Source organism: Callospermophilus lateralis, chromosome 13, assembly GCF_048772815.1.
Source record: "Callospermophilus lateralis isolate mCalLat2 chromosome 13, mCalLat2.hap1, whole genome shotgun sequence".
Lineage (NCBI taxonomy): Eukaryota > Metazoa > Chordata > Mammalia > Rodentia > Sciuridae > Callospermophilus > Callospermophilus lateralis.
In genome coordinates this window covers 5,311,472-5,318,403 of record NC_135317.1, presented here as the reverse complement: position 1 = coordinate 5,318,403, position 6,932 = coordinate 5,311,472, and positions in this window count along the sequence as shown.

Sequence of the window (6,932 nt, the reverse complement as noted above, 5' to 3'; positions counted from 1 at the left end):
TATTCCCAGAAATGGTGGAAGAAATACTCATGTCACCTGACCTACATATACATTTTTTCACGTTAATATTCTGGACACTAAAAGCAAATATCACACTTATGAATGTACCAATGTAAAGGTCTGGTGAGCATCGGAGGAAGAGACCACCAAGAGACTGTCTCATGCAACAGCAAAGGGATTATTGGGGGTTCAGCATGCTGGGGCTCAGAGCTCACTTAAATTTAGCAGAGAGCCCTGAGAAGAGCTTAAGCCGAGCTTATATACTTTCCTTGGAGAGGGCAGGGAGTGAAGTTTATTGATGGGTCAGGGCAAGTGGGCGGTTTGCATGTAAATGTGTGAGGGAGTACATTCTGCATTTTGGCAGTTGGGGACAGCACATTCTGGGAGCAAGATTAGCAAACAGTTCTCAAGATTTCAACAGTGTTTTGTTAAGCATATAGAAAAACAGGAAGTGACAAGTACCTATTTTATTAACATTTCATTCCCCACTTCTTTTTCTGTTTATTTTTAATCACAAAGGTGATCATTGGGGGTGTCATATTTTATGTCTGCTAGTGGGGCATATTGTTGTCTGATTTCCATAAGTTTAACTTGTCCAATTTGAGCTTGGAGAAAGGAAACTACATGATTGAGCTAACAGGGCCCTACAGTTAGCAATAATATTAGGATTATTAATGGACCGGACAAGGCAGATTAAAGCATAGTTAACCATGGGGACTGTGTGAACCAAGACTCAAACAACCCTTTTTAGACCTCTTTCTCTCGTTGATACTCTTCAAGGCGTTTTCTTAATTTATTCATAGATTCTTTTACAACTCCAGTATTGTTGGCATAAAAACAACATTGTTTTCTCAATGCAGCACAAAGGCCCCTTCTCTCATGAAGAGGAGGTCCAACCCTCCACTGTTCTGTAAAACGACTTCAGAGAGAGAGGTTAAAGATTCCTGTAAAGCTGTGATGGAGGTTTTTAATATCTTTAAGTTTTGGTCTATTGCTGCTTCTAATTGGGTGATTTGTTGTGTCCCATGGACTAGGGCAGTGGTTCCTGTGCCCACCCCTGCAGCAACTCCTATTCCTAATAGCATGGCTAAAGTGATGGATAAAGGTTCCCTGCGGCACTGTGTTGTATGCCCGCCCTATTTGATCTTTAACTGAACCTGCATCATGATAGAGCACTCTGGGAAACATCTGCACCATTACATAATTAATCACATCTGTTGACCATTTTATGAAAACATAAACAATGTTTAAGTATATAGAATTATACTGTTGTAGGGACGGACATGGCAAGGAACCTGATATACCACTGAAGCTAGGGAATCAGTCCTATTTGGTTGCAAAAAGATTTAGAGGGCATTGCTTCTGTCATCATTCTGTCATCAATTAATCCCCTGAACCCCAAGTTTAGGTAGTTTCAGAATTTTGTACCCAACATGTAAGGGAAGGAGCTCAGAAGTTCAGAGTCTGCAGAAGTTCACAAAAAGCAGTTTTTGTTTCTGTTTATTTCCTCTGTTCTGGGCAAGTTAACTTTTTAATGACACCTGGGAGGGGGGGAGCTTTTGTCTTCTCTTTTTTTTCCCCTGCCAGCTGGTAAAATGGAGCCCAGTTGGTAACTTCTTTATCTTAGATATGTAGCCATCTCTGTGAAGCCCCAGCTCAAGGCCAGAGGCCTTGTTCACATATTTGGTGAAAAACTAGTAAGGGAGTGTCTAGCTTAGGAGTGCTGATTTTTCCAGCCAGTGGCAAGTAGAATAGGGCAACAAGAAAAGAGGAAGTTTATCTACATTGAACTTTTTTTAGGGACTCTTTTGCTGAAATTCCTAAAGTCAGGCATGGTGAAGACTGCTGGAGAAGGTCAGTTAAGAATTTTCTGTGGTCCTGGTACAGAGGGGGAAGACGTGTATGGCGGGGGGTGAGAGCAGCTCTGTGGATCTCAGAATGAGGAAGGAGAGATATAAAAGAATAATGGGAAAGGGGTTTGGGATTTTTCTAGCAACAAAAACTTTAGCAGTAGAACAGGTAGAGCAGAGGGGAAGATGGGATTGAGTATCCCAAAAAGCCTGTGAGGGACTTTAATTTTAAGTAACCTCTTTTCAGTTTTTACAAAGCAACATTAAAGGCCATTTTCATTACATCTTGGATAGGGGTCTGAGGGCTCTCCTCAGCCTGTTTGAGCTTTGCGTTAGCTGGTAAGAGTACCTGGTGAAACCCGGTGCAGGCACTGACAGGAGAAGAGAGGAGTGAGTAGGTGGAAGGGTACCTCATTACCTGCTACCTCTGCAAGGGGGCAATGGTCTGAGAACCGGCGGAGGTTTGGGTATTTGATCTAGTAATTGGAAGGGAGAAATCAGGATCCTGAGGTGGAATTGACAGCAGAGCATCTGGAGCAGAAGGCAGAGGGTGAGGATCGATTGGAGAAGCATAGTTCAGGATGTGAACGAAGGAGGGAAAAGGCCTGCACATAGGGGAATTTCCTTCCACCCTTTTGAACACTTGCCTAAGTTAAATAGGTCACGCAGAATTTGAAGATCTAGAGACCCCTCTGGGGGCCATCGGTTTTGGTTGTCTAATTGGTAACATGGCAAATGCTGTGTACTGAATTTGATGAGGAGTTTGGGTTTCACCAGGAAGCTCCTATATGCTCATATCACCATGACTTACAGAAGAAGTAGGATTTTCCCTCACAGAGCCGTGGCTGTTTCTGGCTTTGATAGTCTGCCTTGTAAACATAGTAATCTAGGCTAGCCAACGTGCATCTGGCTCACGTGTCCCTACATCCATAATAGCAAAACTCACACACTCTTCCTGATAAACCAGAACCCTAATATTACCATTAGATGTATTACTCATTTGAATGAATGCATGTATATCAATATAAGATTTCCTGTATATTTTCAGATATCAATTCAATCCATTATTTAAAGTTGGAATCAGTTACATTATTTATTAACAGTATGGTCTATTCATGCATTATTTCTATATTTGTAGACACAGGGTAAAACTATTCATAACCCCAATACTAATTTATACGTCTTCAAAAAATTGCTCCCAGAAATGTGGAAGACAAACTCATGTCACCTAATCTACATATATATTTTAAAACAGTAATATTCTAGAGACGAAAAACAAAGGTCACACTTATGCTTGTACCAAAACCTAATTGGAATGTGAGCATGGAGTACTAAAAACATCCACGTTCAGGTTGCCTAATGTTCTCAAATGTCAATCCTATTGGTGACTACATATTTGTTTCTTCCTAAGATTATGTATTCAATAAAGCCTATTGAAAATGTCCAATCCTATCACTCACTTTATACTTTGCCTGATTTCCTAATGTCTGTTTTGATATCTGCTTTCCTACATGTTTCCACCAGTTCATCATTGTGACTGACTCCTCACATGTGCTGATATTTACACTAATTCTCTACCTGAAACCCTATTGCTAAAAAAGTTTTGGTCCAAATCCTATACTCACTCTTCTTGCAAAATCTACCGACTACCTTCCTAATCCTACCGACTATCTCTGTTTGACGGGATATTCTCTAATACATTCATTCATCCAAGGTAAATGGTCCTATGCAATTGTATGTTGATTTATCTGAGACATCTGTGCAGAACGTAATTCAAAGCTAAGTATTCCCATCAAGGGCCAAATGCCCTTCTGGGATTCAAATCTTACCTAGATTTCTGTTTTCATACTTATATTTCACCTCTATATTCTTAAAAATATCGCAGGTTCCCAATACCATTATTCATCTCGCAGAATGATTCTTAATGCAAATTGAACATGTTATTAATCCTAACCATACACTTTTTCCTCAATCTTGCTTTACAGAAGAGCAGGGACAGAGTTAGTCTTACAATTCAGGAATGTAGGGGATATTCCTCAAAGGTCCATGAAGAAATAATCCCTGGAGAAGTTGTATGCGGCTATGAAGGACCTTATAGTACAAAAGTCATCATCCATGGAAATCAACTTGATCAGGATGAAGGGGTGTGTATGAATGATCCACTCTCTTCTCAATGTGGAGAAGGTGGAGCAAACCAGGCCTGTGTGGAGAGCTGTTCCAGGGTGCCTATGGTTGATATACCATTCTAACTTGTGAAAGTCTCACAGGAAGTGGGGGCAGCCTCCATCTCATGGGACTCTTGGAAGCAACTGTTACGACAGATGGGTACCAAAGCAGTGACCTCATTCAGTTCCAGAAGAAAATGACATCACCTCACTTCCTTGTTGATGGAAATCTCTGAAATTGGGATCCAGGAAGCCAGGCACCCAGAGCCAATCCCAGTCCCAGTCCCAGTTTCAGTGTGCTCACTTGTTTGGAATTACCAAGGACAGGTCAGTCATTCTTGGTACCTACTGATTTGAGGATGGACAAATGCCAGGAAAGCTCTGAAGAGGAGCCTGTCCTTAAAAAGTAGGTAGTGACTCACCAGTGGCTACTGACAACCTCAGAGAGTTGGCCAAGGGACCAGATCTTTGACAGGACAGGCAATTTCAGGGAAAGATAGTATGGCCCACCAGTCAGAGGACACTCTGAATAGTCACAGACCTACTTGGTGGAAGGAGGTGCCTTTGTGGGTGTGGGTGTGAGTTTGTGGTTTTGTCTCATGTTCTGAGAATAGGTAGGAAAGGCGGTTTCTTTGGTATGGACTGGACTGTTTCAAGAATGTTGTTTGACAAGGCGAGTGTTTCTGTGTTTGTGTATCACATTGTGTCTGTGGATGTAGACATTAGACAAAAGAATGCATCAATGGATGTTTCCTGTCTAGTAGACAGATTTTAAGCATTCATCATTCCCCATTTATGAATTGAGTGTGGCAGGCTTATTGATGTGCAACATCTGCTATTTTCCTAAGTTCTTGTTTTCTTCCTGAATTCTGGCCACTCTCCAGAATAAGCTCATGGTTTTGTGTCCAAGATATGTACCACCTCCATGCTCTGTCACATGGCCATGTACTGGATAGCTGAAGGGAATGGGAGCATTTCAGAAAACTCAGATATCAATGTGACCAGGAAAGTCTCACTGGAGAAACCCTGCTTTGCACCATTTCCTTACCTAATGTTCTGTTGCCCTGAATGTCAGGAACGTCTTTGCCTCAGGCCACACCTTTTTTGAAGCCTGAAGAAAACTGTTTTCAAATGGAAATGAAAAAAGTCTTTAGGCCAGCAGAGTTCCACGTTTGTGTAGTTTTTACCTTGTCCCTTACTTTTGGAAACTTCTCGACCACCTCCAAGGTTGTAAACTCCTGAGCATTTTCCATTCCAGTTATGTATTCACTGATTTTCTAACTCATTTAGTCTAATTGTGTCTTACTTGGGGCGAAGGTATTGTCAAGGCATTATTCTGGATGAAATATATATATATATATATATATATATATATATATATATATATATATATATATATATATATTCTCCAGATTTTTCAAAACATGAAATATATGTGTCTTATTGTACACTCCCTAAATTCATTCATGTTCTTGTATGTGAATTACTAATCAACTTTTCACAAGATCATTCTCAGAAATATTCAAATATTCATCCACCTGAAATACATATTTGTTTCCTTGTACTGAAAACTAAATTCAGTGAATGGTGCACACAAATCCTAATATTTCTACAGTACCTTACTCACCTTAACATCAAATCAAGTAGATTCCTATGGGACATGATGTGTATTTTGGCGTTCATTTTTATTCAACATTGGTTACATTACTATTTCTTCAGTTAATGCACATCATAGTATATATATTTCATCCACAAGTTAGCAAATTTATAGGCATTTGGTTCACTTTCAATCACTTCCTGCATCATTACACATGTATTTCTCCAGGTTTCTTGACTGGACTGGTCTTTTCATGAGACTTCTTTCCAAACACATTATTTTTGATTTCCATAATCAATTCTGAAGCAAAACTCACACACAGTTCATGATTAACTATAACCCTAATATTACCATTAGATGTATAACTGGTTGTAATGAATTATTGTATATCAATATAAGAATTCTTATATATTTTCAGTTATCAATTCAATCCATTATTTAATGTGGCACCTGTTATATTATTTATTCAGCATATGGTCTATTTATTCATTATCTCTATATTCATAGACACAGGGTACACCTCTTTGTTCCCCCAATACTAATTCACAGGTCTTCAAAATATTGCTCCCTGATATGGTGGAAGAAATACTCATGTCACCTGATCTACATATACATTTTTTCACAGTAGTATTCTGGACACTAAATGCAAATGTCACACTTATGATTGTACCAAACCCTAAATGGAAAGTGAACATGGATTACTAAAAACATCGATGTCCAGGTTGCTCAATGCTCTCAAATTTCAATTCTATTGGTGATTACATATTTGTTTCTTCCTAAGATTATATATTCAAACTCAACATTGTTCAAAATGTCTAATCCTATCACTCCCTTTATACTTTGCATGATTTTGTAATATCTCTATTATTTTCTGCTTTCCTACATATTTTTCAAATTTCATCATTGTGACTGAATCTTCATATGTGCTGATATTTACATTCACTCTCTAACCGAAACCATATTGCTAAAGAACTTTTATTCCAAATCCTATACTCACTCTTCTTCCTAAAACTACTGACTATCTCCTGATGCTACCGAATATTCCTTTTTGACTGCATGTTCTCTTCGACATTCAATCATCCATGGTACTTGGTACTATGTCATTGTGTGTCGATTTATCTGAGACATCTGTTCAGAATGTAATTCAATGCTAAGCATCCCAATCAAGTGCCCAATTTCCTGCTGGGCTTCAAATCTTACCAATATTTCTGTTTTTATACTTATATTTCACCTTTATATTCTTGTAAATATTGCAGGTTCCCAATACCATTATTTAACCCTCAGAATGATTCCTCACCCAAATTGAACTTGTTATTAACA